Source organism: Ovis aries, chromosome 6, assembly GCF_016772045.2.
Source record: "Ovis aries strain OAR_USU_Benz2616 breed Rambouillet chromosome 6, ARS-UI_Ramb_v3.0, whole genome shotgun sequence".
NCBI classification, from domain to species: Eukaryota; Metazoa; Chordata; class Mammalia; order Artiodactyla; family Bovidae; genus Ovis; species Ovis aries.
In genome coordinates, this window is record NC_056059.1 from 71,472,646 (window position 1) to 71,485,716 (window position 13,071).

The window sequence follows — 13,071 nt, forward strand, 5'->3', positions numbered from 1 at the left end:
CCATGATTGTTCTCCATCTCCCAATCTTTCAACTGTCTTCAATCACACACATCCTCTGAAAAAAGCCCCAGTGCTCTGAATGATCAGATCAGTTTCAAAAGTGCATCTGCCCCAAATACATCAATGGGACCATCAGATTTGGATACAAGGAAGCCAACAAATTCTAAAAAGTTGTTCATGACAACATGCCTTTGTAGTAGATAAAAATCAGAAACACTCCCAATATTCAACAACGGGGGAACTGTCAAGTAAAATCTGACTACAGACAGTTCTTGACTTGCAATGTTTTTACTTTATGATGGTGAAAAACAGTAGTCAGTCAGTAGAAACTGCACTTGCATTTTGGTCTTTTCCAAGACTAGTGATTATGCAGAACAATCCTCCCTACACATCACTGTGCTGAGCAAGGCAGCAGCTCCCAGTCAGCCACACAATCATGGGGTGAACAACTGATGGATGTACAACCACTCTGTACATTACAATCATTCTGTTTCTCACTTTCAGTACAGTAGCCAATAGATTACATCAGATATTCAACACTTGATTATAGAATAGGCTTTCTGTTAGATAATTTTGCCCACTGTAGGTTAATGTAGGTGATCTGAGCATGTTTAAGGTAGGCTAGGCTCAACTATGATGTCTGGTCAGTTAGGCATATTAAATGTGCTTTCAACTTGCAGTATTCTTAAGATGAGGTTCCCCATAACCTCATCTTAAGTCAAAGAAGATCTGTAGATTTCCTGTGTTTAATTCAATGCAGCCATTAAAACTAACATCTAGAAAGTGTGTGTAATGGTATAATGAAGAGATAGAAGACAGGATACAAAACCATACACACAGTATGGTCTCAAATATGTAGAAAAGACTGAAAAAAATAGGTCATGATAGAATGCTATCATTTATTAAGCATATACTGCATTTCAGGCACTGTGCTCAGCACTTTACATGCATTTTCTCAGGCAATCGCAGAACACCTGTGATGTAAGTACAATTATTATTTCAATGTTATTAATGAGAAGACAGACTTGATGAGATCGAGTAGCTTTCCCCAAACTTCACAGAACATCAACTCAAGTGTATCTGACGCCAAATGCCAGGCTCATTATCTCCCCTGCCAGCAAACTTTTTCACAAGGTTTTAAAATAATTTTAAAGCATCTTTCTGCTTTTCTTTCATTTCTAAATTTTCTTTAAGTAGTATTATCTTTCCAATTGCAAATGTACATACAAAATACTCTTTCAAAAAAGGAACAAACACCCAGACACAAACAAAATGTTCTGCTTCTTCCTAAAATGGAGTGTTTGAGTGGCACTTCAGAGCCTAAGAAAAGAGCCAGAATAAGCGAGCTGACAACTGAGTTTGGGGTCAGAATTCCCAAGTTTCTTTGTTCACCTTTCAGCAAAGTCCCATTGCTGTAAACAATATGAGTCAATGGTACTCAACCTTTGGAGAGTCAAGGACTCCTCTGAGAATCTGCTAAAAGCCATGGACCCTCTTCCCAGGACAATACGAGAAGCACATGCACCCATCTGCACACACACATTCTACACACAGATCAACAGACACAACCATGCCTGTGTGTCCCAAGTAAAGGGCCCCTGATGTAAGGCAACACAACAAGTCCACTCTGTTGAAACTCCACTCCAACTCCCACATTGTTGTCCACACAATAAACTATGGATGGTAGTGTTGATTACCAAGGTGCCTTACCATCAGTAGAGATGTGCTCTGAGGTCTTTTGAAGAGGAATTTCAGCAGATATATCTACATTCTTGACTGATTCCCTGATAAGGGCCTGGCAGTGATACAGAGGAAAACTGACAGGTCTATGTGGATATGAACTCATGAGGAAAGTCAGGAACACACCACAAGGGTAACTCTCATGACTACATCCCTTTGCAGTTAGAAAGTATTTTCATACCCTAGTTCATGTCTCTTGTGTCTCCTGCATTGGCAGGCTGGTGCTTTACCACCAGCATCACCAGGGAAGCCTTCACATACCATTAACAGATCTCAATTGACTCCCAACAGCCCTATAAAGGTAAGGTCATTAGCCCCGTTTTAAATATAACCCAGGTCTCTACTCACACATACAAGAGCCAATTATACTTTGGCCAAATCCCAAGCTTGATGTAAATACAACCCTTTCACCATTCCAAAGAGAAATCCAATTGATTTAATCAAATATATCAAAATATTTCTAGAATTATCAAAGATCCATGAAGCCCCTGGAAGGGTCAACTTACACAGTACACAGCTCTACAAAATCCAAATTAGCCCTCTCCTGAGTCTCTCCTCCTGCTCCACTCCCTAGACCCTTCTTCTGGAAAGTTTCCTTTCCCTCCTGTATCACACAGAGTACCTTTCTTCTTTTTCAAGAAAAGCAGGCTTATTAAAACAATTTATCAACAAAGCTAAAGTAGTAGCTATTTGTGGAGTTTTAAAATTTGCTTTGTTTTTCTTCCTTTTCTTGCCACTCAACACCCACTTCCCTTTCTTGTGGGAACAGCCTTCATTTTAATTTGAGGAGTCACTTCTTTCCAATTCCCAGTGCATGGTCCCAGAAGAGCTGACACGATGACCATATGGCTGAGACCAAGCCAATAAGAGTTTCACGTTCCCTTGGTCACAGTGACTGGTTTGGGAACAGATGATGACTCCTCAGATACAAGGGTGCTCTATAAGGCTTTCACTGAGGCTTCTGGGAGACAGGATTTGGTTTCAACAGCTATGAAGCAGAGAGGATATAAAATCTAGAGCTGCTGCCATCGTCTTGCAATAAAAGGAGCCTGAGACTGAAGCCACACACCAAAGAGAGCTGAACAATGGTTTAAAGCCAAGTCTTGATGACGAAATTTGGACCTGGTGTCAGCACTGTCTGAAGCCAACTGTAATGGGCTCAATGGTGGCCACAAAGATATTTCCACCTTCTGTCCCCTGGAACCGGAGAAGGCAATGGCACCCCACTCCAGTACTCTCGCCTGGAAAATCTATGGAATGGGGAGCCTGGTCGGCTTCCATCTATGGGGTTGCACAGAGTCGGACATGACTGAAGCGACTTAACTAAGTTGCTTCAGCTGTGTCCGACTCTGTGCGACCCCATATACGGAAGCCCACCAGGCTCCCTGGTCCCTGGGATTCTCCAGAGCATCCCCTGGAACATGTAAATGATACCTTACATGGTTTCCCTGGTGGTTCATACAGTAACAAATTCTGCCTGCAATGCAGAAGATGCAGGTTCAGTCCCTGGGTAGGGAGCTTCCCCTGGAGAAGGGAATGGCTACTTACTCCAGTATTCTTGCTTGGAGAATTCTCTGGACAGAGGAGCCTGGCAGGCTACAGTCCATGGGGTCACAAAGAGTCAGACATGACTGAGCAACTAACACACGGCAAAAAGTGAGTATTACCTCATGCAGCAAGATACTGTGATTAAGAATCTTGCAAAGAGTTTATCCTGGATTATGCAGGCCCTAAATGTAATCCCATGTGCTTCTATAAGAGATAGGGAGATTAAATGCAGACAGAAGAAGAGAAAACAGACACACAGAGAAGCTGGTATGAAGATGAAGGCAGAGGCTGGAGTGGCACGGCCATAATCTCTCCAACTGTGGTTCTAGTTGCAGTTCCAAGGAACACCAACGAATGCCAGGCAGCCTCCAGGAGATAGAAGAGGCAAGGTCTCCCAGCACGTCTTGAGTGGGTGCAGCCCTGCCAACACCTTAATTTGGGCTTTCGGCCTCCAGAACTAGAAGACAATAAATTTCTGTTATTTTAAGCCATCAAGGTTATAGCAATTAGGAACTTAATACACCAGACCTATCCCTGGACTTTTCATTTACTGAGCCAAAAAAATCCTTCCCTTTTTCTTAGGCCATTTTAAGTTGAGCTTTTTTGTCACTTGTAGTAGAAAGACTTTTAAATGACACAGCTGGTTATTAAAATGAACTTCCATAACAGCCATTAAGATGATAAAAATTTTTCTCTATCTCACTACATAGAAATGAGGAAATGTTTCAAAGAGATAAAATATAACAAGTGTCACAAGCACAAAATTTAAGACATCATAATGTGAGTCAAACCTAGACCCTCTGAAACCACAAGTCATGTTTTGCAGGGTGTACTTTGCTCATACTTGGTGAGTATAAGAATGACTACATATACGGATTCACCCACAAGCAGCGAGACAGACAGCAATATCACCAGTGTCATTCCCTTGCTCTGTTTGCTCTCCAACTCAGCTATATTAAAATAGCTGAAAACCAAAGTACAGGAAACCATTTCAGGAGCTCTAGTTCATCCATTATGTCAGTATCTCTCAAACTCTTAGGTTGACATAAAGCCAAATACACAGACCATTTCTTAGCTGGACCACATCACCTTAGGCACTTTCACAGTTTACCTTTGCTGTATCGTGCTTTAAGGTCATGTCCATGACCTTAATGAAGTATCTATTAATGCTTTTACCACAAAAACATTATTAGGGTCATTATGTGCTACCCATTTGAGCACTTCCTATGCAAATCTCATTTGAAGAATTCATTATATGAGTGCTAGAAAAACCTTTTGTATTTTCCCTTAAAGGACGAGTATGCTTCCATCATTCTGATGAGGCTGATGTCGCTGATGATGTTTCCTTTTTCACTCTGGCTGCCGGAAAGCTCACAAAGTTCAAGTCCTATTCTAGCATCTACATTAATCCTTATAGTAAGTATGCATATCTATATTATTTTTCCTTGATATATTCTTTTCCCTACATTCTTCTCCTCATTTTCTATTTAGAGTGAAATTCTAAATGGTCTGCATAATGGTTAATCTTTTGTGTCAATTTGATTGGACCATGGGGTGCTCAGCTATATGGTTAAACACTAAATATTATTTTCGGGTGTGTTTCTGGATGAGACTAACATTTGAGTTGGTAGATTGAGGAAAGACTGCTCTCTCCAGTGTGTCTGGGACTCATCCAATTCAGTCAAGGCCTGAGCAAATAAAAGGCTGAATGAGAAAGAATTCTCTCTCTCTCTGCCTCACCGGCTTCTACATATATAGGTAGATAGGTGTAACGCGCATGCGTGCTCAGTTGTGTCTGACTCTTTGCAACCCCCCTGGACTGCCCCTCTCCAGGCTCCTCTGTGCATGGGATTTCCCAGGCAAGAACACTAGAGTGGGCTGCCGCTTCCTCCTCCAGGGGATCTTCCTGACCCAGAGATCAAACCTGCATATCCTGCATGTCCTGAATTGGAAGGCAGACGCTTTACAACTGAGCCACCTGAGAAGCCCATATAGAGATAAACAACTCCTATCGGTTCTGTTTCTCTGAAGAATGCTGACTTATACAGGGTATGAAGGATAAATCATATAGGGTAAGATTGATCTAAAAAATACCTTATATTGCCCTAATATGCAGTATATAATAAAGTACATATGCAAAATTTCATAACATACTGTTTCATTCAGACCCTCTAATTCCTGTGTGTATATTTTTATATGCCATATATTTGTGTGTGTATGCACATGTATTACCACATAGTTTTGAGTACAGGGCAGTCTGGTGCTAGTAGTATCTCTGTAAAGATGATTCTTTCCAAAAGACAAGAATCAATATTTATATAGTGCTTCGCATTTGACAAAGCTTCCATAGCCTCAAACTTTATTTTAATTGCCCATTTTCCATTTTCAAGCAGAGAAAATGAGGCTCAGGAAGTGTAAGGAATTCTTAAACTAGTCTTAGTCTAGCCCCCAAGGCTGAAAAACATCAGCTCTGGAGTCTGAACCAAAATCTTCTGGAGCCAGAAGATCCTTGGACTGGTTGAAGGAGGTGTTGATTCAGAGAGACAGAATGTGACACTTACCTTTCAAGGGAGCCCCTTGATACCACCTCAAGAATAATTGCCCTCAATCTGAGTATTACATATACTTGCATAACTGTCCATAACAGAAAATAGTAGTAAGATCTTTGGGAGGCAGTTATGCTTACCACTATACCACCAGTGCACACGTAAAGGACATAAAGATCTTTCTGGTCACTCTCTAGTTCCACAAAGAAGCGCAGCAGTGAAGCCAAGGGGTCTTCATTGCTTGTCCTCCCAGGGTCATACCAGCCTAAATGGAACTTTCCTAAAAATTAAGAAGGCTCTTGGAGACTTGAGGTGCCTTGTGTCCTGGTCTACTTAGCTGGTAAGTGAAAGCAGAGTGACCTCGGGGCCCACTTGCCCTAGCCAGAAGTCTTTGCTAGTGCTAGGCAGCCTTGACATTGAACATCACCACAACTGAGCCCCTCCATTCTCTTCCTCTTCCCTTTCATATTCTCTCCCCTTTCTCCTTTCTCATTGTTTCTCCCCCTACTCCCTCATCTACTTTGGGGTGGCACTTCCAAGGCCACAGCTAGGTGTGACATCCAGTTGGCTGGCTCACCCTTATCCTACTGTGCTCACCCTAGAATTTAGAGCTTTCTTCTGAGGATGGTAATCCCAGAACAAGCATCTTAGTCTTGAACATTGAGTCCTCCCTTGAGAACGTTGCCAAAATTACAAGCACAATAAGAATCTTCACCAGCTCTTCTGATAGCTAGCCCCTGGGTTGTATAATCAGCCTCCATTCTTGATACACTGATTGGGTGCAGATCAGCCAGGACTTCCCTGATGGCTCAGATGGTAAAGAATACCCCTGCAATGCAGGAGACCCAGCTTCAATCCCTGGGTCGGAAAAATCCCCTGGAGAAGGGATAGGCTACCCACTCCAGTATACTTGCCTGGAGAATCCCATGGACAGAGGAGCCTGGCAGGCAACAGTCCATGGGGTCACAAAGAGTCAGACACGACTGAGCAAATAACACACCACAGCCAGGGAACCACTGCTTTCAGCCAATTGATATAATAGCACTTTTAAACGTCAACAAATATTGGGAAATGAGTCTTAATTGTTAAAATAACTGCTGCCAGGAATCACAGGCCCATTTCATAAAGCAGGAGCTTTCAGAGAGCACTTTCTATACAACAGTACGAAACCATCTGTTCTGAAGCAAATCATTTCAATCACTGCTTAGTGTTCAGAGTCAATTAAACAAATGGAGGATCAAGAAAGGAAACAAGTGGTAGCCAACAAATAATTTTCAAAATAGAACGGAAATGAAGCAGAGCATTTAATTCAACATTCCTCCTATCCAACTGTGAAAAATTACACAGCCTCCTACCTTAGCCATAATATGAAGAATAAGCTTCTGTGTTTATGGAAGAAGCTCTCTCTCCAAGAATTTGGAGTGCACAATTAACAGCCAACGGACTCTTCCTTTGGCTGCACTGAGGAGTTTGGGGCAAGACGGTGTCTTTGTCTCCCATGGTCTGGGAGCTCATTAGGAGAGCTGGGACACTGGGCAGGCTCGGTCTCCTGGGAAACTTGGAGAACTGCTCTCCTCCAGCAGAAGTTAGCATGCAACACTTCTTCCCAGCGTCTCAGACTTCTCCGAGGTCTACGTTTCCTGACACCACCTGTGGAAAGGGTTCGTGTTCTTGATAGTTTGGGTTCTTGCATGTGTGCATGCTAAGTCACTTCAGTCGTGTCTGACTCTTTGCAGCTCTGTGGAATGCAGCCTGCCAGGCTCCTCTGTCCATCAGATTCTCCAGCAAGAATACTGAAGTGGGTTGCCATGCCCTCCTCCAGGAGATCTTCCCAACCCAGGGATCAGCCCCACATCTCTTATGTATCCTGTACTGGCAGGCAGGTTCTTTACCTCTTGTCACATCTGGGAAACTTCTGGAATTCTTGGTCCTTGTGCAAATTAGGGGTTGTGAAGTTACCTTATCACTTAGGGTGGTTTAAAAGACATTTCTACCCTGTGGAGACATAGCCCTCAGGGGCTGAACCAAGACAGCCTCATAGATTCATGAGCTTTTAGTAGACATATGAGAGGAGTGACTACCTCATGCCAGGTTTAAACAGTAAGTATAAAGATATATTCAAATGAACAATGCAAGAATATACTCATAAACAAAATAAAGGAAATAAAAAGAAAAAGACCTCTCTGAGGAGTTTAAAAAAAAAATGAGTATAGCAGACACTGGTAAAATCTGGATACAGATGTGTGGATCCGAAAACTTTTCTTTCAAGACATGTATTTTCCCCTTCAGAGAAGGCGATGGCACCCCATTCCAGTACTCTTGCCTGGAAAATCCCATGGATGGAGGAGTCTGGTAGGCTGCAGTCCATAGGGTCGCGAAGAGTCGGACACGACTGAGCGACTTCCCTTTCACTTTTCACTTTCATGCATTGGAGAAGGAAATGGCAACCCACTCCAGTGTTCTTGCCTGGAGAGTCCCAGGGCCGGGGGAGTCCGGTGGGCTGCTGTCTATGGGGTCGCACAGAGTCGGACACGACTGAAGCGACTTAGCAGCAGCAGCAGCAGCAGCAGCATTTTCCCCTTACTCACGGTTGCCTCTGAGTGGAAGGCAGTCTTCTACTTCATTATACTTCTTTAAAACTGTTTCAAGTGTTAAAAAATGTACATGAGGCATTTTCATAATCATTACATAAATATATGTATCAATAATCAATACATAAACTATACATATCAATGTCATGCTGCTGCTAAGTCACTTCAGTCATGTCCGACTCTGTGCGACCCCATAGACAGCAGCCCACCGGGCTCCCCCGTCCCTGGGATTCTCCAGGCAAGAACGCTGGAGTGGGTTGCCATTTCCTTCTCCAATGCATGAAAGTGAAAAGTGAAAGTGAAGTCGCTCAGCCGTGTTCCACTCTTCGAGACCCCATGGACTGTAGCCTACCAGGCTCCTCTGTCCATGGGATTCTCCAGGCAAGAGTACTGGAGTGGGATGCCATCACCTTCTCCAATCAATAGCATAATCAATACATAAACAATACATAAATATATATGTATAGTTAAAACACCAAAGGCAAATCTCCACATTGAAAAATAATTGACATCTTGGCATAAAATACAAAAAGTAAAGGAACAACAAGGAGAAAGTGAGCATGTGGTCATTTCACAGCATCTCTGAAGAACTTCTAAACATAGCCTAATAGTACAGGGCTGGACTGGGATGTTCCCAGAATTTCCAGGATAGAGTCCAGAGCTCTGGGGGAGAGGAGGTTGTGTGTGGAACGTGGGCCACACCACTTCCTCTTGCCCGTATCTAGGGGTGCTGGGATGGAAGAGATCTGGGGGAAGGGGTTCCCCATTGTTTAATGAGGATGTAAAAGTTCCCTAAGGAGGACATTTCTGTCATACAAAGGAAATCAGGGTGAAAATGCAAATTAAAGCAACAATAAAACAACGTTTTAACCCATCCCATTAGACTGGCAAAATGTTTGTTTGAAAATATCAGGTGTTGGTGAAGATTTAGGAATAGAGTCTTTTTGGACAGTGCTGGCAGGAGTATAAGTTATTAATAGTTTACAGCCACTTGAGAGGGCAACTTGGATGACACTGTTAATTCCTTATCTGCACACATACCTCAACCACGTCAAGGGCAGGGTTGTTTATTATCAGATTGATGCAAACAACATTTTTGAGTCAGTCTGTTATATCACAAAAGCACAAAAATAAAGATGATACAAAACTGACAGTTGCTGAAATGTGAGAATGCCAAGTGATCATGGTAAGGGGTTTATAGTTGACTACCTTTTTTAAAAGAATATCTTGTTCCTGACTTTAGGGGAAATGCTTTCAATTTTTCACCATTGAGGATAATGTTCGCTGTGGGTTTGTCATAGATAGCTTTTATTATGTTGAGGTATGTTCCTTCTATTCCTGCTTTCTGGAGAGTTTTTATCATAAATGGATGTTGAATTTTGTCAAAGGCCTTCTCTGCATCTATTGAGATAATCATATGGTTTTTATTTTTCAATTTGTTAATGTGGTGAATTACATTGATTGATTTGCGGATATTGAAGAATCCTTGCATCCCTGGGATAAAGCCCACTTGGTCATGGTGTATGATCTTTTTAATGTGTTGTTGGATTCTGATTGCTAGAATTTTGTTGAGGATTTTTGCATCTATGTTCATCAGAGATATTGGCCTGTAGTTTTCTTTTTTCGTGACATCTTTGTCAGGTTTTGGTATTAGGGTGATGGTGGCCTCATAGAATGAGTTTGGAAGTTTACCTTCCTCTGCAATTTTCTGGAAGAGTTTGAGGAGGATAGGTGTTAGCTCTTCTCGAAATTTTTGGTAGAATTCAGCTGTGAAGCCATCTGGACCTGGGCTTTTGTTTGCTGGAAGATTTCTGATTACATTATCAATTTCCGTGCTTGTGATGGGTCTGTTAAGATTTTCTATTTCTTCCTGGTTCAGTTTTGGAAAATTGTACTTTTCTAAGAATTTGTCCATTTCTTCCACGTTGTCCATTTTATTGGCATACAACTGCTGATAGTAGTCTCTTATGATCCTTTGTATTTCTGTGTTGTCTGTTGTGATCTCTCCATTTTCATTTCTAATTTTATTGATTTGATTTTTCTCTCTTTGCTTCTTGATGAGTCTGGCTAATGGTTTGTCAATTTTATTTATCCTTTCAAAGAACCAGCTTTTGGCTTTGTTGATTTTTGCTATGGTCTCTTTTGTTTCTTTTGCATTTATTTCTGCCCTAATTTTTAAGATTTCTTTCCTTCTACTAACTCTGGGGTTCTCCAACTCTTCCTTTTCTAGTTGCTTTAGTTGTAGAGTTAGGTTATTTATTTGACTTTTTTCTTGTTTCTTGAGGTATGCCTGTATTGCTATGAACTTTCCTCTTAGCACTGCTTTTATAGTGTCCCACAGGTTTTGGGTTGTTGTGTTTTCATTTTCATTAGTTTCTATGCATATTTTGATTTCTTTTTTGATTTCTTCTGTGATTTGTTGGTTATTCAGAAGTGTGTTGTTCAACCTCCATATGTTGGAATTTTTAATAGTTTTTCACTTTCACCGCTACTATTCAACATAGTTCTGGAAGTTTTGGCCACAGCAATCAGAGCAGAAAAAGAAATAAAAGGAATCCAAATTGGAAAAGAAGAAGTAAAACTCTCACTGTTTGCAGATGACATGATCCTCTACATAGAAAACCCTAAAGACTCCACCAGAAAATTACTAGAGCTCATCAATGAATATAGTAAAGTTGCAGGATATAAAATCAACACACAGAAATCCCTTGCATTCCTATACACGAATAATGAGAAAGTAGAAAAAGAAATTAAGGAAACAATTCCATTCACCATTGCAACGAAAAGAATAAAATACTTAGGAATATATCTACCTAAAGAAACTAAGGACCTATATATAGAAAACTATAAAACACTGATGAAAGAAATCAAAGAGGACACTAATAGATGGAGAAATATACCATGTTCATGGATTGGAAGAATCAATATAGTGAAAATGAGTATACTACCCAAAGCAATTTACAAATTCAATGCAATCCCTATCAAGCTACCAGCCACATTTTTCACAGAACTAGAACAAATAATTTCAAGCTTTGTATGGAAATACAAAAAACCTCGAATAGCCAAAGCAATCTTGAGAAAGAAGAATGGAACTGGAGGAATCAACTTGCCTGACTTCAGACTCTACTACAAAGCCACAGTCATCAAGACAGTATGGTACTGGCACAAAGACAGACATATAGATCAATGGAACAAAATAGAAAGCCCAGAGATAAATCCACACACATATGGACACCTTATCTTTGACAAAGGAGGCAAGAATATACAATGGAGTAAAGACAATCTCTTTAACAAGTGGTGCTGGGAAAACTGGTCAACCACTTGTAAAAGAATGAAACTAGATCACTTTCTAACACCGCACACAAAAATAAACTCAAAATGGATTAAAGATCTAAATGTAAGATCAGAAACTATAAAACTCCTAGAGGAGAACATAGGCAAAACACTCTCAGACATAAATCATAGCAGGATCCTCTATGATCCACCTCCCAGAATGCTGGAAATAAAAGCAAAAATAAACAAATGGGATCTAATTAAAATTAAAAGCTTCTGCACAACAAAGGAAAATATAAGTAAGGTGAAAAGACAGCCATCTGAATGGGAGAAAATAATAGCAAATGAAGCAACTGACAAACAACTAATCTCAAAAATATACAAGCAACTTCTGCAGCTCAACTCCAGAAAAATAAACGACCCAATCAAAAAATGGGCCAAAGAACTAAATAGACATTTCTCCAAAGAAGACATACGGATGGCTAACAAACACATGAAAAGATGCTCAACATCACTCATTATTAGAGAAATGCAAATCAAAACCACAATGAGGTACCACTTCACACCAGTCAGAATGGCTGCGATCCAAAAATCTGCAAGCAATAAATGCTGGAGAGGGTGTGGAGAAAGGGAACCCTCCTACACTGTTGGTGGGAATGCAAACTAGTACAGCCACTATGGAGAACAGTGTGGAGATTCCTTAAAAAATTGCAAATAGAACTACCTTATGACCCAGCAATCCCACTTCTGGGCATACACACCGAGGAAACCAGAATTGAAAGAGACACATGTACCCCAATGTTCATCGCAGCACTGTTTATAATAGCCAGGACATGGAAACAACCTAGATGTCCATCAGCAGACGAATGGATAAGAAAGCTGTGGTACATATACACAATGGAGTATTACTCAGCCGTTAAAAAGAATTCATTTGAATCAGTTCTGATGAGATGGATGAAACTGGAGCCGATTATACAGAGTGAAGTAAGCCAGAAAGAAAAACACCAATACAGTATACTAACACATATATATGGAATTTAGGAAGATGGCAATGACGACCCTGTATGCAAGACAGGGAAAGAGACACAGATGTGTATAACGGACTTTTGGACTCAGAGGGAGAGGGAGAGGGTGGGATGATTTGGGAGAATGACATTCTAACATGTATACTATCATGTGAATTGAATCGCCAGTCTATGTCTGAAGCAGGATGCAGCATGCTTGGGGCTGGTGCATGGGGATGACCCAGAAAGATGTTATGGGGAGGGAGGTGGGAGGGGGGTTCATGTTTGGGAATGCATGTAAGAATTAAAGATTTTAAAATTTAAAAAATAAAAAACTAAAAAAAAAAAAATAATAAATAAAAGAATATC